At 54.2% G+C, this 19,608-nt stretch overlaps 1 protein-coding gene across 15 annotated transcripts in view; it reads right to left on the minus strand.

Annotated features, from left to right (window-relative positions):
• Window positions 1–19,608, minus strand: part of SLC22A23 (solute carrier family 22 member 23) — a 146,330-nt gene that overhangs the window by 47,653 nt on the left and 79,069 nt on the right. The gene's annotated exons all lie outside the window — the stretch shown is intronic.

Here is a 19,608-nt window from a genome sequence, read left to right on the forward strand (position 1 = left end):
TCTCAACATGAGGTCACAGTATCATTACTGTATAATACCTGGTAATGATAAATGTACTTCACTCTTTAGCATACTCGTCCCAAACAGGGAGGAATTCTTAGCAATTAGTCTTTCTAAACAAGGTCTTCCTTTTTTCTCATTTGCCTCTTCTGCGTACCTTCCCGTCTCTCTTATGTCTGCATTTTTAAAAGCTTCTGAAAGTTCATACATTCACCAAGAAGACAGAATCGTGTAATGAATCCCCAGAGACCACGTGTGGGGTCAGCGATGATCAATATTTTGCTTCTCTTGGTTCTTCTGCCACTTTTCTTTCACTATTTCCTGTAATATTTAAAATCAAATTCTCTTTTTTTTTTTTGCGGTACGCGGGCCTCTCACTGCTGTGGCCTCTCCCCTTGCGGAGCACAGGCTCCAGACGCGCAGGCTCAGCGGCCATGGCTCACGGGCCCAGCCGCTCCGCGGCATGTGGGATCTTCCCAGACCGGGGCACGAACCCGTGTCCCCTGCATCGGCAGGCGGACTCTCAACCACTGCACCACCAGGGAAGCCCTAAATCAAATTCTTGAAATCATGTCATTTCACTTCTAAGCCCACAGACGTCTCTCTATAAAAAGGATATTTTCTTACATAAAGACCAATACCATCATCACATCTGACAAAATCTATGATAATTCTTTAATGTTATTTATTCTCCAGTCTATGCTCTGATTATTCAATTACCCCCCAAATCTCTTTATGGGTGTATGTTTAAAACACCAGGTCCAAACGAAATTCATACGCTCGGCTCTAAGTCTCCTTCAATCTAGAAAAGCCCCACCCCATCCCCTTTCCCGGGGCGCCGTCTTGTTGAAGAGGCCAGAGAGCTCTGGTTTTGTCTGAATACCTACTTCCCGGGGGGTGCTGACTTGTTCCTTCATTCGCTTTTTAAATCTCTGAACAGTAAGTTAGACCTGAAGGTCCAGCTGGACTCAGGTGCAACATTTTCCGTAAGAATGGCTTGCGGTGGGCCCGTGCTTCCTGCTGCAGCCCCCCAGGAGGGGCACCTACTTTGGAAGATGCTGAGCTTGACCAACAGACTCACGTGGTGGCGTCTCAGCCCCCCATCCGGACCGCTCACCAACACCTTCCTCCTGGCTTCAACATCCCCCGACGGGCAAGGCCCACATCAGTGATTTCATCAGGGGTGCAAGGTTTTCTAATTCCGTCGTTCACTGCGCGTTGTTTTTCGCCTTGAGTTATACTTGTACAGAAGAACTCTTATTCACCAGGGAGGGCCATTCAGAAGAGGCGGCACTACGGAACCACAGTCACACCAGGCAATGGGTAATTTCACAGGTCACGTCACCTCTGAGAGCTCCCGCTGTGCTCAGAGCAAACGCAGGCCTTCACAGTGACTTGAGGCCTGACGTGTTCTCCAGCCCCTTCCCCCTCGGACCTCATCTGCCACTTCCCCTGCCTGTCACCCACCGGCCTCCTTGCTGCACCTGCTGTCTGTCCCTGTGCCTGGAACACCCTCCCCAGAGTGTCCCACGCTCCCTCCGCCCACGTGTCACCGGATCAGGGAAGCTCTGTCCGACCACGCCACACGTAACAGCCATCCCTACCCTGCCTCATCTCCCCAGGTTCTTCCCGATGACTCACCACACAGCGGACAGTGTCTCTGGACTGTGGTTCTCAAGTTTCTCAAGTGTGGTCCCAAACCAGCAGCAGTGGCACCTGGGACCGTGCTGGAAACACAAATTCTAGGGCCCTGCTCCAGACCTGCTGAATCCGTACCTGGGGCTGCATCCAGCACCCCGTGTTAACAAGCCCTACAGCGGACCTGACAAATATCACATCATTCAATCCTTCTAATAACCCTAGGAGGTAGCACTATTTTATCATTAAATTTTAAAGATAACAGAACACAGATTCCTGGGCCCCGGCCTCAAGATGCTGATTCGGGGGGTCTGGGTCAGTGTTCCAGAATCTGTGCCGCTAACGAGTTCCCAGGTGACGCAGGTGCTGCTTGTTCAGGGACCACGCTCCGAAGCCCAGCGCTGGGAACACCACAGGGAGAGTTCTACACATCTTAGCCCTGAGATCCCATATTAATGTCCCCTTTGCAGCATTAGCGTATTAAAACTAACACAGCTCAAGGCTACACTGCAGCTTAGAACACCTGTTGGCCCGCAGGCCTTGGGGAGACTACGTGCTTGCTTTTTTCCCCATCACCGTGTGTGACTTTCTTTCCCACTGAGGAAAACAGCTCTTCCAGTGCCCCCAGGGCAAGGCAGGCAGAGGCTTAAAAGACCTGGAATTGCAAAGAAGTTCGACTCTCAGCCTAATTCAGATAAGAGGAAACTCAGAGAACACCCACCGGGGCTGGCAGAGTCCAATGCCAGGCAGGTAAGAAATGTGCCTGGGATGAGGGGTGGACCTGCGGCGAATCACGGCTTGCTGGCTCTGTTTAAAGCCCTTCAAATTCAATTAGAAGAAAACCTCTGTCTGGGTCGTACGGAACCCGGCGGGGGCCAGGGTCCGCCACGCGCTGCCGGCCTGCTGGCTTCGTTCACGGGGAGAGTAAGGTCGCAGAGGCCACTGGCAGCGACCAAGCCTGCTCCTACCCGTCTCTTTGACGTCCAGCACTGCGTCCAGCACCCAGCAGGTGCTCAAAATTTGCTGCACTAAGGGGCTTCCCTGGTGGCGTAGTGGTTGAGAGTCCGCCTGCCGATTCAGGGGACGCGGGTTCGTGCCCCGGTCCAGGAAGATCCCACATGCCACGGAGCGGCTGGGCCCATGAGCCATGGCCGCTGAGCCTGCGCGTCTGGAGCCTGTGCTCCGCAACGGGAGAGGCCACGGCAGTGAGAGGCCCGCGTACCGCAAAAAAAAAAAAAAAAAAAAATTGCCCCAATTTTGATAAAAAGGAAACCAGCATTCCTTCCCCAGCCCTCCCCTCCCCCTGCCTCCCCCTCAATGTGATAACCTGGCACCATGCTCACAGGCTTTGGTAGGGACAGACACTGACCATCACTCGCCAGGTGCAGCCGGGTTCCCAAGCCCTAGCCCCGTCCCTCCTGGGGCGAAGTCTCGGCTTTCCAGTTCATGACCTTGAGGAATATCTACCCCGAGGCCAGCCTCCCTCTGCAGTTGTACGAAATTAAAAAGGACTGTATCCGCCAAGAATCCACCTGCCGGCCGCTCCTTTCCCACGGAAACAGCATCATTCAAGATAGGTAGCCCAGAGGCGGCAACGGGAAGAGCAGAAGCGCTGAAATGGGCTGGACTTTTCCATTTTCCAAGTACCTGCCTCACGGTCTTGAGCTGAGTACTTAACACACTCATGCTGTCACGGGAGAGGGTGACAGGTCCCCGCCGGAAGGACGGGTGACAGGAGGTGAGCTGCTGGGCTCGTTTGTCCCAGCGCCTGACACAGCACATCGGAGTAACAGCTCAGGGACTTGGTCCAACGGCCCCGGGGCTGCGGGAGACGCTCATGGCCACAGCAGAGGCTCTCGCAAAACGCCCCTTGAGTTCCAGGTAACCATGAAACAAATGAACTTTTGTAGAAGTTGATAACTCTTGTGAAAGTTGGGGACTTTTTGCATGAGAATGGCAACCTCCAAAGTGCCGGGAATGCTAACCACAGTAAACAGAGGAAGGGTCTTTCTACATGATCCCTTGTGTAAAGGTGAGCAAGGATTTTCCAGGCCCCACGTGAAAAGGGAGAAGACAATTGTCGCAGCAAACGTGCAAGCAACAGAGCACAGGCCTCGTGGAAATGGATGGGCCACGGGGAAAGGACAGCCCTGGAATGCGAGGATGGGAGAGGTCCCAAGAGATTTGTCTGTGGGTTTTGATGGGCTCCATTTGGAAGGGACACACTTAGCATTTGGAAAAGTGGCCCTGGAGGCACTATAGGGTCTAAGTAATTCTATTTAAAAGAGCAGTGTTGGGCTTCCCTGGTGGCGCAGTGGTTGAAAGTCCACAAAAAAAAAAAAAAAAAAAAAAAGAGCAGTGTCTTCACACTACGTTCCTTCTTTAAGGGTAATGGTGAACGGCCGGGAGCCCCACCTTTCATGCCCCCCCGTGAACGCAGACGTTTGCATCACACCCACACCTCCGACCGTTTCATTCCGTTCAAAACGGCCTGCTGTGAAGTCAGGGACTGTACGGCTCCCTCTAGTTCTTGGTTCTGAAGGAGGCGTGTTCAGGACAGACAGCGCTTTATAAAGAGCAGGACCCTCAGGCTGAGGCTCTCTGGAGCCCGACCTGTCCCGGGGGCCCTTGTGAGCTGCAGTGGGAAGAGTTTCCCAGAAAGCATCCCTCCTCTCAAGCTGAGAGGGGGCTTGTCAGCTGCAAGGGATTTAAAGTCTGCAAAAGTTCTGCCACTGAATTATAATTTTTGTTGTTTGTTTAGAAGGTTTGATTCCAAAAGCCTACTTTTTATGTGGTGTAAGAGTCTGTTTCAAGGCCAAGCTTTGAGGACACACCTGAAGCTAGCTCACTGTTAGTATAATGACTGTCAGACCTCCAGGAAACTTCCAAGGGGGGTTTGTTTTGTTTGCTCTCTCCCTCTCCCCCTTTCTTTGGTCCAGAACATAAAAGTACAGAAGTCACCCCACTTTGGATGTGAAGCCGCAGTCACTGGCAGTCACTGCTGTGGTATCAGGTGACAATCAAATGTAAACGCTGTCACACAAAACAACCCCAGAGTCCGGGGTACATGTTTAGCCAGCACCTCTGAGTCATGCTGGGCCACCACCTTTGACAAAGCTGACAGAAGAGACAGAGGCCAAGGGGCAGAAAACAAATGAACTATTCACTTATCATCTATCACGACCAAAGCTTTCCTGCCAGGGTGGGGCTGTGCTTGGAATTAATTACTAGTGAGGACTGACTCCATTCCTGGTTTGGGAAAAACCAAAATTCGAGTGACGGGCTTTACACAGAATAAATAATGTAAGTTCCTTCAAAGAAAAGTTAATAGATTAAAAAAATTACATAACTTAAATCTCCACGTACTTCTCTCATTTCCTGAACAAATTCTAGGGTCCAAGTGATTAAATGTATTTTGATTCATGGACAGAGGAAGCAACCTGCCCAAGAGAGTTAAGAAGGTAAAACCCAAGTTTTGTAACACCTGACCGAGCATTTTATTCCTCCAGGTAAATAATATGGGTTTAAATGCCGGGTATGTCTGTGTGAAAACTTATGTTCAATCAGCATTTTAAGATGGGACCCTGAATTTCAAATTAAACCCATCACAGCGTGATATTTTAAGGATATGAATCTCCTTAACATAGCTCAACTCCTCCAGAAAGTCGCTGTATAGCTCACGCATCGAGATAAAGCAAAACTGAAAAGAGCGTCTCAATTCATTTAGGCAACCAACGACTAAAACTGAAATGCAGAATGAAGCAGAGCCCCAGAAACTATGAACGAGGCATGCTGGGTCATCCCCACGCCTGTGGTCCTTCTAAACGCGGCGGTCCCCCAAAGCAGTGCTCCGCAGAGTGCGGTTCCCTTAACCCTCTGCATCACCCTCCCCTGGGATCCCCTGTCCAAACCTACAGAACCAGACGCTTCCTTGGTAGAAGCCAGAGTTTAGCAGGGCGTCCAGGAGATGCTGCTGCACCTGTCATCAGGCTCCAGCAGAACTGATGCGGTTCTTCATCGCCTCAAACCACCATCAGACACATAACACCTGCACCTGTTAGTGCTGCAAGGGTGGGGAGACCTTTCCCTACCCTTTTGGGTGCGCTTCCTGGGGGCCCGTGAATTAAACTGACAACAGGCAGATTGGCAAGAGAAAAGACAAAGTTCACTGCTGACTGTGGAAGTATGGACGCGGGGGGCTCACAAAGAAAGCGGCTCAGAGAAGCAGTTAGAATTTGGGGCTTATACACCACCTCAGCATGAGGAAGGAGTTAGGATTTCAAGGGGCAATAAATAGTGAGAAATGAATGCCAACTACGTAGATGAAAGAAACTATTGGAAAGTAAGGTTTAAGAAAGTCTGTTTATGCAATTTCTCATCTCTGGTGACAGGAGTCACTACCCGCACCCCCCCGCCCCCGGGATAGGAAGCTTTCCATAAAAGGGGATGCATGGGAGATGAATTCTTTCAGAAGATCTGCTTTTAGGCAGTAAGAGGAGTGCAGAGAAAGCCTCTTCCTGCTTCTGTCAACTCTCAAACGTCTTCAGCCCAAAGGGCTCCTTATGCCACGTGGCACATTCTGGACCCTTTCCCTAGGAAACACAGTCACCTGCATCACCACCTTTATTCCTCACCACATTCTTGTCCTGTTCCCATTTTACAGGGTGGCCCCAAGAGGCTGGTGACCAAACAGGTCTCGGGTCATGTGGTTTACAGCACCTGGACCTTGAATCCAGACTTTCTGGATCCTAAACATCAGGTATATCCTTTAAGAACAAAGCAGACAGCCCTGCCCTCCACACACGCACACACTGAGACGCTGTCTTCCTATTGTTCACCTCTCTTCAGTAAGACTTGCTCAATTTATCACGACTGCTAACCAGACCGGCTAAGCTTATCGACGAGGGCCCACTCCCGTGTCTGCTGAGACATAATGAAACACTCAGCAACCAGCCAAATGTCTAAGCGCCCATAGCTTGCTCCTGAATTGTCCATCTGCTTCCAAACATCACGACACTGATGGATGACCTCGGGGACCCGCGTGGAGTCAGGCCCAGCAAAGAGCTCATCATTGTCAAACACTCGTGCCGACCAGGGGGCAGCTCTCCCATGCAAGAAGGAAGAAAAACCATCTTATTTGGAAAAGGACAGGTAGAGGGGACGAGATGGCAGAAGGAGAAAACTACATTCTATAAATATTCAGGGTATTATTTCCTTCACTAAATTTTATGCTGGATTCATTAACTTTAAAGAAGATTTTTGCTAAGGAATGGGAACAGAAATTGGAGTGTTCAGCCCAGTCTCTGACAGCATTCGAGGAATATTCTGGTTTCTACAGCTTTTTCTTCCAGAATTGTACCTGACCAAAGCGGTAAGCACCTAAGGCTTCTTAAATTTAAACTTAATTAAAGTTAAATAAAATAAAAAATTCGGTTGTTGAGTTAGGCTAGCCACATTTCTCGTGTTCTACTGGACAGCACAGATCTAGAATCTGATGTCAAAGTGTCGAAATAAAGACACTTTGCCAACTTTCTCAAGAATATGTAAGGAGGAAGGAGGGGGCAACTGAACTTCAAAGATCATTTTTAAATTGTGAAATATTTCAAGTATATTGGAAAAGTATAAGAAATACTAGAAAACACTTGTGTGCCCAAACACTTGGCTTGGTCAAATCTTTACATTTACCGTATTTCCCCACTTCTTTTTGAGTGAAGATAAGAAAACACAACAGACACAGTGGAAGCCCCAGCGGGCCCCTTCAACGAGCCCAGTGAATGCTCTACTGAAAGGTAAAAAGGAGCCCCACGTCGGTGTCCGGCAACCACGCGGTGAGGACCCTATGCTCTGGACCAGGCAGCACGGGTTCTAAGCTTCCGGGACAGCTGAGAGCAACTCCAGGATGTCTGGAGATCTGCTGAAGGCTAAAGGGAACTGATTTGAATGTACAGACAGATGCATAAAGATCCTTTTCCTGGAGGCAGAAGTGGAGAGCATGTCTTGAAAGAACCAATTGCAAACTTCAAGCGTGTTAAAACGCGTGATCCTTAGGCACAAATGCCTCCAAGGAAACCCTTTCTGCCCCTGTAACTGCAGAGACAAGCTTCTTACAGCTCTCCCCTGCTGACACCTTGAAACCGAGACGTAAACGCACAGAAACGCTGTGCTCTTGGCAGTTCGGGAGCTAGGCAGAAAGAAGCAGCCACCGCCCTGGGTGAGTCATTCGATAAACCTTAATACTAGGAAATGAGCAAACTCCACACCGAGCAAGAAAACAGCTGTTTATCATCCAGTGTTTGACAAAAGGTCCACTGCTCAGCCTGTAATAAATACATGCGCACGTGTCCCAACGCGAAGGACATCTGGCTGCACCAGGATGCCGCACACACTTTCACTTAGCATCACTTCGCTTATATCCTCGAGTCCAGTGGACTCCGGGCTCCGACACTGGGGGAATTAGCACACAGAGGTGTTCAGTGGCTAGGGAGTTTCGAATGCCAAGACGTGTGTTTCTTCGTACAGCCCACCTTCATTCAGCCAAAGAAAACAGTTCTCGGAGGGGAAGGACCCACTTTTAAGTTACAAGGGAAGTACACGTAGCCTACCGTCCTACAAACATGGTGCCTTTTGCAGGACAAGACGCGGGACTTGTGAGTATCCCGGGGTGAGGTGCGAGCTCCCAGGTCAGAGCAGCTGAACACAGAGTACGTTTCTACTGTGGTGTACAAACCGTTCTGCCCCCAGGAGTTGGGTAATGAATGAAGCTGGCTTCTCCTTCAGCATTGAAAATGTTCCACTTACAATTCACGGGCTGTTCAGCCTGGAACCACTGCAACTTTCTCCTGCTCTAGCTGCTCAGAGCCAGAGACGGGCTCCCCTGCGTCACAGGACACAGCTCCCCTCCTGTGCGTGAAGGATGCCACCTGACCCGCCAGCACTGCCCTCCGAGCTAAGTCCCACCTCTGCTTCCCTGCCGGCCAGTTTCTGCCACATCTAAAACCCACTACGGTTCATCTGGGGCTAAACTCATCACGGGCCTCCCCACCCCAAAGTCAGCTGTGCCCCTGACTTCTTACGTCTGTTAATGACGCATCCCTCGACCCCAGCCCCCGGCTGCGGGTCCCCCTACCTGGACTCAGTCTGTGGGTCCGGGAAGCTTCCTTCCTGCAGACCCTCTGAGATCCGACTGTCCTGTCCTACCCTCTTCCATCCCTCCTGCTCAGGCTCAGGCAGGGCCCCCTCCATCACGCTCTCCAAATCTCCCACCACACGGCTCACAAGAGCATCCCCCGCTTCCCCCAACCCTCCCACTGGAAATATGCTGCCCTTGCTGACGCCCAGGACGAACGTAGTCCAGCTTCCACGATCCAGCCTGGAGTCCCGGGACCTGGGGGGGAACTAGCACATCTTAACCTTCAACCTTAAAGACACAGACGCTGGGGGAAATTCTGAAGACACAGAAAAGTACACATTAAGTGGATCACTGATAATCCAAATGGCCGGCGTTCAGATTCCCATGTATTTCCTCCCCATCTTCTAAAGAATTAATTTAAACAACAAAATTGGCTATTTGCTTGCTTTCCTTATTTTGTAGGACACTGTAAACATTACCTCAAGTCGTTAGATAGTCCCCCAAACGAGAGGTTTTGAGGCTGCATGAGGTCTGACCCCGTTAATTCACGTACCTGTCCACTCTCTAGTCGCTTCCCACTTTGTGCAGTTACACTGTCCCCCCAAAGGGACATGAATGGTCTCGAGGGCCTGGTCCCTTCTCACACTCCTCGTGTCCCTGACCCAGAGCAGCCCTGGATGACCCTGGTGGACTGACGGATCTGGGTGCTGTCCCCCTAAGGGCTGAGCTGCCCCGGGCTCCCCTCTCATAGAGGCAGGGCCCAGCCCTGCAGGAACCCCTACGCGCCTCGGGTCTCCGGCCTCTGCATCTCCTAAGCTGCTTCTCTCCCAGCATCTCCTTCTCACCAGCGGAATCTGCTCTCACTCAGGCTCAGGATGGGTGATTCTTCTCAACACCATCCTCACTCTCCCAGCCTGGCCACCGTCTCTCCACCACTCCCTACCCCCAGTCTGTCCCTTCCCCCTCTCCGCCTGGGCAGCCACAGGGGCCTCCTCGGGACCTCCCCACCTCCCAGTTTCCCAGCTGCACTTCAGCCAAAGTCGCCTCTTTAGGACCAAGTCTGGGATGATCTCATTCTTCCTCTCATCTCCACCTGGGGCTCCTGCTGGAGATGGAGATGGCCCAGGAGGGCCTGCGGGGCCTGTCCTGCCCCGCTCAGGCCGCGGCCACCAGCCCTTCTGTCCGCCCCTGACAGGCCAGCCCTCCCCAGCCCGGTGCCTCTGCCTGGCCGCTCTCCTGTCCTTCCCTGGCTAAGCCTCCCGGTCCCGCATGTGTGACGTGTCCTCAGGCCGCGCTCTCTCTGCTCCCCCGTGTACGTCAAGGCTCCCGGCTCTCTCATGTCACCTGATGCCCCCTTCACAGCACTGTCTCAAGTGGGGACACACAGATCTGATCGTCTGTACGATATGCGCCTGGACCTGAGGCTCCAGGGGGAAGGAGCCCATACCTCTGTCGTCTTTAATACCGTGTCCCCTCCTCAGGGCCTGCACGTGACAGGTTCTCTGTGCCATGGGAGCAGGGAAGTGGGCAGGGCAGGGCACGAGCTGGCTTCTGACCACTGCCTAGTACAACCCCCCCAGCTTGCCGGGCCCTGGCCCCGAACCAAAGCCCACCTGCCACCCTCCCCGGGGCAGAGGTTCTATTCCCCATCTTCTCCCACAGGCGGGGACGCGCTTCGGCTGGCCTGCAGCCCCTGCCTGAAGTGACCCCTGCAGCCGGCACATTCACACCTTCCTCTCTCTGGGTTCTTGATCCAGCGAGGCCACTGCCTGGTTCCTGGCCCTGCCTGTGCGTCTCCGCGTGCGCACGTGGGACGCAGGCCCTGGTGACGGCATGACGCGTCCTGCCGTCCTGCCCAGAGCAACTCAGCCATCGCCACTGGGCGTCCACCCCATTCCGGACACCGAGCTGGGCGTGGTGCCCTGTCCTGCTCCCCACACCTGAGGTCAGCCCCTCAGCACGGCCATGGTCACCCCCTCAGACCCACTGGGAGACTATCCAGGGAGAAAACGGTTCAGACCTTCCACCTGCACAGACTCACTGGACCTTACAGCCGTGAGGGGACAACCCCTGGCCGACCTCCTGGAGCTGCCCCTTGAGGCCAGACAGAGGGTGCTTGCGAAATTCAGACCCTCTGTTCCAGGCAGGAAGGGACCGAGTGCCCTCAGCCCTCATCGCCTCGTCACCTCAGCCCTCATCACCACCCTGGAAAGAGAAGCTAATCTTTCGTTATCTCTTCAGAAGAGTAAACGTTTCTCCCTCTGGGTAAACAAGGAAGCCACAAAGCACCATCTGAGCAAGAGAACAAGGGAACGTGACGGTGAGCCTTTCCTCTGACAGCTCAGCGTGGGAGCAGCCCACTCACGGGGCCAGGGGCACCCTACGGCCGCAGAGCTGGGAGATCCCCGGCCCTCCAGGGAGCCGGCCTTCAACCACAAGGAAGCACGGGGCTGTTCCATGGGAACCCCAGCGTCTTTCCATCCCCACCTTCCCCTCCCCACCCCAGTTTCTAGAACTGGTCCAGGGCAGGAACCTAAGGGTCTGTCTCTCCCCCCGCCCCATCACTATCAACACCTCCCGAAGACTTTTCAGCCCAACTGACCACCAACAGGCAAAGCCAAGGGCCCAGGGCAGCCCCGCGGCCCTGGAGTTTCTAGAACCTCTCCAGGCTGTTGATCACCTACAGGGCATCCCCTGTGGGCCCCGAATTATCAGAGCACCCAATATTCCCTTTCTCCACCTCCGCCGCCTCACGGCCTGGCAAACAGCCATGGCTGGCATGACTTGTTTTTATCAGATTAAAATGTATCACCCCTCTTCCCACGCAGGATCGTGTTTCTGTTTGGCGAAGGATACTGAATACCCGACCCATGCTCTAAATACCACTCAGTCTGGGGAGGTCGAAGAGCGGAGAGGTGAAGCCGGATTATGAAACACGCAGAACACGAAAGCAGGAAGTTCACGTTCAGCGGTCGGCGCCCCAACAACCCATTACCTTAAGGATGGATATCGCTTGTTGCTTCTGTCTCTTAGGCTACAGACCTAGGAGAGAGACGTACGCTGAGCATCCTGATTCCTGGGGTACAGGAAGGAGGGGGACCACACTCCCCTCCATCCCCTGACATCAGCACTCCAGTGGTTCCAAGGTTTTGTGTCCCTTGGAGGACGCAAAAGTCCGGGGAATGGGGAGGGCCACGGTTGATATAAAATCCTGTCCAAGTACTCGGCAGCATCGTGACCCCGTACACACACACACACACACACACACACACACACCCCCCCCCCCCCCCCCCCAGGAGGTTTACGACACAGTACTTAAGCCTTATTATGTCTGTTGCACTAAATCCTACTCTTTTCCTTTTAAAACGCTGGGAAGGATCCGCCCAATGGACTTGGTGACCCCCCTAATGCTTCATGAACCGCAGTCTTCCAAATGCTGCTTTAGGGTAGGGTTCAGATCGCTTTACAAACAAGTGCACAAGGGCCTCCGAGAACTGTGACCCCGGGCCGCATCCTGCCCGCTGCCTGGTTTTGTACAACCTGCCACCTGTTTGCATTTAGCCTGTGAACTACAAACGGTTTTTACATTTTCAAAGGGTTCAAAACAACCAAAGGAAGAAGGATATGTCTCGCGTGGAACGTATGTGAACTGAATCTGAGAGTCTGCCAACAACGCTGGGCTGGAACACAGCCACGTTTGCTCACTCCCAGCCCGCCCGGCTGCTCTCACACTAGTGCACAGACTGATGGCCCGCAGGACCCCGAGGACTGGGTTTCTGACCCTCTACAGAAGAAGTCTGCTGCCTTGTGCTCTGAAGCTCTGATAGGTGCAGACCGGGCCATGAGATCGAGGTGCCAAGTGTGTTGCCAGGGTCGCAGGATAGTTTACCTTTACTTCCGTTTGTAGCAGAATGGCCAGTAATAGCGCTTGAAGAGCGCAGCGATTTTTACTACGAGAACAGAGTCCTTAAGAAGGCTGAGCTGCCGTCACCTCAGAGAGGCAGCAGTGGAGTTTCTCTGGGTGTCAGAGGAGGGCCCTTCACCACGTACTCCGAGGGCACTGAGCTAGTCGTCCAAGAGCATTTTAATTTTTAATGCTCTTCTCTTATTGAGGTGTTTAACGTGTGGTGGGAGAGAAGGATGGTTTTAAAAACCATCCCTTTTGGAACTTAAATCACGAGCCTGCATTTCCTCCACAAGAGGAAACACCAGGCTGATGAGAACAAATTTCTCTTAACATTCAAGAAACCACTGTGGATAGAAAGTTCCCTTGGAACGGCAGCCAACAAAGACGTGGCCAAGGCTGACGCCACGTGCATAGAATCGCAGGAAAGAGTGAGTGCGGGGGGGGGGGGGGCTCCCAGCTTCTGCGAGGCCCACATTGGAGAGGAAAGAAAGCTCCCGCCAGCCCTGCAGCCTGCAGGCCTTTGTCCAGCATCGTCCGAGGACGTGGAAACGCCTGGGGATTTAGCCGCTCGGGGTGCACAAAGGAGGGAAAAGGAAAAGTAAGAGGAAGAGGGGACTGATCCTGGCTGACGGCGTGGGGGGGGCCTTGGGGGGCTGCTGAGCTACGACCCTGGGCTTTGTCTGAGGATGTGGCCGTGAGGGGCACTCGGCCACGTCTGCACAGAGGCGGCGGGGAGTCACTTCAGCCGAACAAAGGGTCCCTTTGTGGCTCCCACTCCTGCCCCCATCCCCGCACCCCAGAAGCCCCAGAAGCCTCTCCCCTGTGCCCTCCTGGCCTTGGCCTAGGAACGTGCCACTGGCCACTCTGAAGGCTCGGCAGCCCCTCTCGTCCCCCCGCCGCCGCCCACAGCAGCTGGCCTGGGGAAGCCACGCTGCTGCCATTTGGAACCAAACCAGTGGCCAAGGGGACTCGGTGCTTCCGTGCAAAGTGAGCCGGAGGCCCAGGCTCGAAGGGCTGCTCCTCAGCCACGCGTGCCGCCGGGCGGGTCCAAGGTGCCGAGGCCGGAGGGCACCTGAGCACGGTGGGGGCTCCCTGTGGCCGTGGCCCGCGAGAGCGCAGGGAGGGGCGCTCAGGACTGTGGCGCCCCAGGCCGGGCTGGCAGCACCCAACTCTGAAACTGAGCCACAACAAAGGCATCCCAGGCCTCCCCCGCGCCGGGCAGGGCTGCTGGCAGGTGGGCGACCGAGCAGAGGGCACGGCCGGTCCTGGGGGACCACGGAGAGGGCAGGTGGGGACGGGAGGGTGGGAGCCTCACTTGCGCACATCACACACAGCCCACACTCACACACGCGACTCACCACACACACCACACACAGCCCACACTCACACATGCGACTCACCACACACACAGCACACACAGCCCACACTCACACACACTACACGCACTGGCATACTACACACACACACACACCACATACACACAGCACACCACACACAAAAATACAAATACACACCACAGTCACAGACCACACGCACGTACATATACACACACACCGCTCACCCACACACTCACACAGCGTGAGAGTGCGCCATGCTTCAGCTGTAACGATGGTTGACAACAAAAGGGAAAGAAAAGCTGCTCTGAGGAGTTAACTCCCAGAGGCTCTGATCTTTGCCTCCATCTCATTCTCATTTCTCCACCTTTACATAAGAAACCGCTACGGGGACCCCCCTGAATCATGGAAAAGGGAATCCCCTGGGTGCTTTCATCATGTTCTCACATCGCGTGAACCGCAGAGGTCTACGCAGCAAGTTTACGCTCTGAGAACGGTTAGTGTGCTCACAAGTACTTACAGAAACTGGACTCTGAGGGGGCGGCCTGCTGAGCCTGAGCTTGACCAGCGGTCTGGGGGCACTCGGGCCTGGCCCGTGACAGGCTGAGGGCGGCAGACGTCGGGGAGACGCCCCACCTTCCTGCCAACAGAGCCAGCGGTGCCGATTAGCTTTGTTCCAACGGAACTCAGCGGCCAAGGGGCAGGGGGGAACGTTTTACTTAAAAACGAAGGCGGAAAGTAAATATCCTCACTGTACAAATACTGACTGGTCCCAGAAGACGTCAGGGGGCGTCTGCTTAATCTACACAGAGAAACTGCTACCGTTGAAAAGAACACGCTTTCATCTTCCTGGAGACTCGACGACAGAGGCTACACAAGGCACAGAACTGGGGTCCTCACCCGGCCTCCAGCGCCTGAACGCGAAAGAGAGGCACCGGCTGCCAGCGCACCCAGAACCCCGATTAGCAGGTGCCTCTGCCTCCACTTCTCCCAGTTCCCAATTCCACCCTCCCCCGTAGCGGACCAGTTTAAACCACATCCGGCGTCTCCTGAGATCTCTCGTCATCCGGCCTCAGGGCCTGGATCACACCCGAAAGAGACCCTCTGTGCTGGGCTTGAAAACATCACGCCGCTCTGCTTAGGGGTTTACACCCTCTGTAAGATCACGTGGAGTTAAACAACAGGAAAGAGGTTCAACTGGAAACACAAGACTAGAGCGACTGGGATTTTTGTCGCTAAATCGCCAAATTGGTCAAGCGCTGCTTTCCCGGGGTTCGGGGGGAAAGGTTGTGCCTCTTTACCCTTTACTGAAGCTCTGACACGGTTCTCTGTCCCTCCTGCAGCCACCCAAATGTGAAGGTTCCCAAGGGCCCTGGCTCAGGGAGCCCCAGGCCCTGCTCAGCAGAGCAGACCCTCTCCTCCACTGGTGGCCGTTCCCTGGGACCCCAGCTCAGCCCTGAACGTGACACACGCAGAGGCTCCAAGCCCAGCCATGGATTTTTCCCGACCTCCTGCGGGTTGGCTGCTTCGCTTTCTCGAGGGCGACGCTGGGGAACACACCATTCCTGCGGCAGGCTCACTGGAGGCACTGCTCTGTTGTCTGGGGTGACAGGGAGCAAAGCCACCTTCCAATACCAAGGTAAACCTCCCTGGCACCCTTGGTTGGCTCGTGGGGATTTCGATGACGATCACAGGTAGTTTTCCCTTAGAGTTGGCGCGGCCAAGAAGAGCTGCGTGAAAGGCTCAGGGAGAATTCCAGGCCAGAGACATACAGACCACTCAGCCTGCCGATGGACCGGACCCTCCCCCGGCGGCAGTCACGGCACCAGATGGCAAAGATGCTGCCCCCAAGACCCTGCCTGGTCAATGCAATGAGAGACGCACATCTGCCTGGAAGCTGGCAAGTGAGGCCCTCAGAGACCCCCTTCTGCCTTCACAGGAGGGCGGGTCGGGGGAGGGAATAAAATTCCGGAGAGGCTGGGAGCTTGCCTGTCCTGCACCCCCAGTGTATTTGCTCTGTGTCTCCGTCATGCGAGTCCCGCGTGTGGCCAGACGCCACGGTCGTTCCGAGACCCCAAGCCTCGATGGCCACACACCGTCCCCTCATCTTTAGAGCCCCGCATCCAGCAAGCACTAAGTGACGGATGGACCGTTCGTTGGTGGAGGAACGGAAACTCGGGCTGTGTTTTTCAGTAGATGCCCCATTACGAGTGTTGGGGGGAAAGGAGGAGTCGGAGGGGTTGCCCAGCTTTCTGTCGCACGTGCCACCAAGCACTCGAGTCACTAGTCCACATCTATAGTGGGAAGGGGCCACCCTGGGCCAAGTCACCGTGGTCGCGGAATCTCATAATTCAGTGTCATGGCCTCCACAGGTAAGATGGTATCACAGAAAAGCAATGAGCTGAGGGTCACAGGTCACAGCACTGATGCTGTCCCTAAAAGCATGAGGCATTCGGATGCCTTTGTGCTGCACCCTTTCCTTTAAATAGGAAACAGGAAAAATACTGAGGCTTCTTCTATTATTGAGTTTAAAACAAGAAAAAAAATAACGCCTCCGCCTGCAGGACATGGGAGTGTCCACATCCTTGTCTGTGGTGCCCGTCCTCCACCCCCTCTGCGTCGTTACTGACCTCACCAATCAGAAAAGGGATCTCCGGGCTTCCCTGGGGGCACAGTGGTTGAGAATCCACCTGCCGATGCAGGGGACACGGGTTCGTGCCCCGGTCCGGGAAGATCCCACATGCCGCGGAGCGGCTGGGCCCGTGAGCCATGGCCGCTGAGCCTGCGCGTCCGGAGCCTGTGCTCCGCAACGGGAGAGGCCACAACAGTGAGAGGACCGCGTACAGCAAAAAAAAAAAAAAACCCACAAAAAAAAAAAAAAAAGGGCTCTCCCCCACAAATCCTGACTCGCATCTCTTCACCTTTACGTTGTGGAAATAAAACAAGATGAATAGAGGCCCTAATACCATCAATGTGTTCACCTTCAAACTGAAAATCAGAAATAAGAGTTTCAGAGGAAAGAGATGAACTTCCTGTGCCTGGTAAGATGCCTTTGAACTTCAAATAAAAATAAGGGGAAGCCACGTTTCCTGTTCATAGATGCTTCATGACTTATTCTTGGCAACACGGCCATCTTTCCTTCTCACCATTTGTACAACAGAAAGAAAGGGGGCAGGGGCCGCAGGCCGAGGGAAGGCAGAGGCCCGAGCGAGGTCACGTCGGTGACATTACGGATGGGGTCCGATCTGGGCCCTCGCACCCCACTCCCGCCATCAGGCCCGCTCCCAGGCTGCAGGCGCGGTCGCTAGCTGCCCCGTCCAGCCCCCCCGTGCCTTCCTGAATTTCATTTCAACGCGTAAGAAACAGAAGCACGGGATCTTGTGGCTCCCCCACTGCAGCCAGCTGCTATCTCTTAAGTCAAGGCCCAAGTTCAGTCCTCAGCGACCCGGCCACCAAGGCGACACGGCTCCGCTCGTTCCCTCCACCTGTCAGTGCGGGGGGGCCTCCCAGACACAGCCCCGTCAATGCGGGGGGGCCTCCCAGACACAGTGCTGTCAATGCAGGGGGACCTCCCAGACACAGCCCCATCAATGCGGGGGGGCCTCCCAGACACAGCGCTGAGTTGTAAAAGGGGGAAAAAGGAAGTTCAGAAGGACAAATACATAGGATTCCACTTATTTAAAGTGTTGTTTTTTTTTCTTTTTTGGCGTTTCCATCATGGCTTATCCCAGGACGTTGCATAGAGTGCCCTGTGCTCGACAGTAGGGCCTTGTTGGTCATCTATATTTAAAATCTATTTATTTATTTTTAAAAAGTTGAAGTGTAGTTGATTCACAGTGTTGTGTTAATCTCTGCCGTGGAGCAAAGTGACTCAGTTACACACGTACATTCTTTCTCACATTCTTTTCCACTAGGGTTTATCCCAGGACATTGCGTAGAGTGCCCTGTGCGCGACAGCAGGACCCCGCTGCTCACCCATCCTACACGTACTAGTTTGCACGACGACGCTTTGTTGCTGAGTCTGGGAAGGGGGTGCGTACCTGTGTGACGTCAGGAATATTTCCCAGCGACCATGGATAAAAGAAACTGAAGCACACACCCTCCTCTGAGTGCCTCTCCCACGCGTGCCAGCCCTGGGGAGCTGGCCCTCGGGCTCCTGGAACGTTCAGAGGGAAACGGTGAGCAACGCAGCGGCTGATGGAGCTGGGTCCTAAAGCACAGCTTTCGCCGACCCGCAGGAAGGTCAAGGGTCATGGCCCTGTCTTGGAGACACCAGCAGCTTCCCAGGAAGGGCAACCTTGGAAGAGGGATCCTGGCAGCCTCTCACTCCCTCACCTGCTGCTGAAAATACAGCCTACCCTTAATACAGCCACCACGCTCTGCCCTCCGTCAGCGTCTCCATTCCACTGGGCACACTTCAGCGCAAGAGGCAGAGTGTTTATTTGAGAACCAAACCCGCTGGCAGGGACCCCATCCGCGTAGGACATTTCTCCCCTGGTCTGGAGCTGCGCTGTAACCGTGTTATCTCTGTCCTCCTCTGCTCAGCAGGGAGGACCAGGTGGCTTGGCCCGCTGGGTGTTGAAACTGGGCTCGTGATATCAACAGCCACCCGCAGTAAGGTGCACAGTTACACCTGGGCCCTTCAGAGCATTTTTAGAGGAGCGACCTCATAAGCCCTCAGTAAATCCTATAAATAAGGATGTTGGGTATTCCACCCATTTCTGAGATGGGAAATGGCATCTTCAAAGGTGGGTTCATCGACAGAGGGATGGACCAGAAGTACAGGCTTCTAGATTCCCACCACCGTGGCCAGCCCGGAGACTACCACAGCCTGGACCACACACAGTCTGCAAGCAGACGGCCCAGCAACACAGCCTGGAGGAGACAACCAAAACAGGACTAAAACCAAGAAGCGAGGCAGGCACTGCACGGAACGCCCACACCTCGTGCAGAGCCCACACCACATTCCCTGAGTCTCAAAAGTCCAGTGGCATTTATGTGGCAAAAGTCCAGGGGAATATTTATCATTGCTTTTGCCAAACAAACCCTTCCTTACCTTAAGCAAAGGTCAAAAGCACGGCAAAACCCCCAGTGCAAACAACAGCTGGAGGGCTCTCCTCGGCCTCCTCGGCAAGTCTGGGCTAATGATTATCCAGATGGCTTTCTTAGGTCAAGCAGGCAGGCGGCCCAGTGACAGCACGGGGACCACGCCCCTGGTCGAGCAGTGTAAGGAGGTGACCCCCCCACAGTGGGTGTGTGTTCCCAGCCCCCTATTCTCGGCATCAGTCACGGACCTTCACCACTTCAAAAACCGAACTCCATATGCTGTGCTGTTTACCTCTTTCTAGATATCAAAACATGTGAATCAGGGGCTTCCCTGGTGGCGCAGTGGTTGAGAGTTTGCCTGCCGATGCAGGGGATGCGGGTTCGTGCCCCGGTCCGGGAAGATCCCACGTGCCGCGGAGCGGCTGGGCCCGTGAGCCATGGCCGCTGAGCCTGCACATCCGGAGCCTGTGCTCCGCAACCGGAGAGGCCACAGCAGTGAGAGGCCCACGTGCCGCAAAAAAAACCCCCAACGTGAATCATAAATAAAAATTCAG

This window comes from Tursiops truncatus, chromosome 10 (assembly GCF_011762595.2).
Source record: "Tursiops truncatus isolate mTurTru1 chromosome 10, mTurTru1.mat.Y, whole genome shotgun sequence".
Classification (NCBI taxonomy): domain Eukaryota; kingdom Metazoa; phylum Chordata; class Mammalia; order Artiodactyla; family Delphinidae; genus Tursiops; species Tursiops truncatus.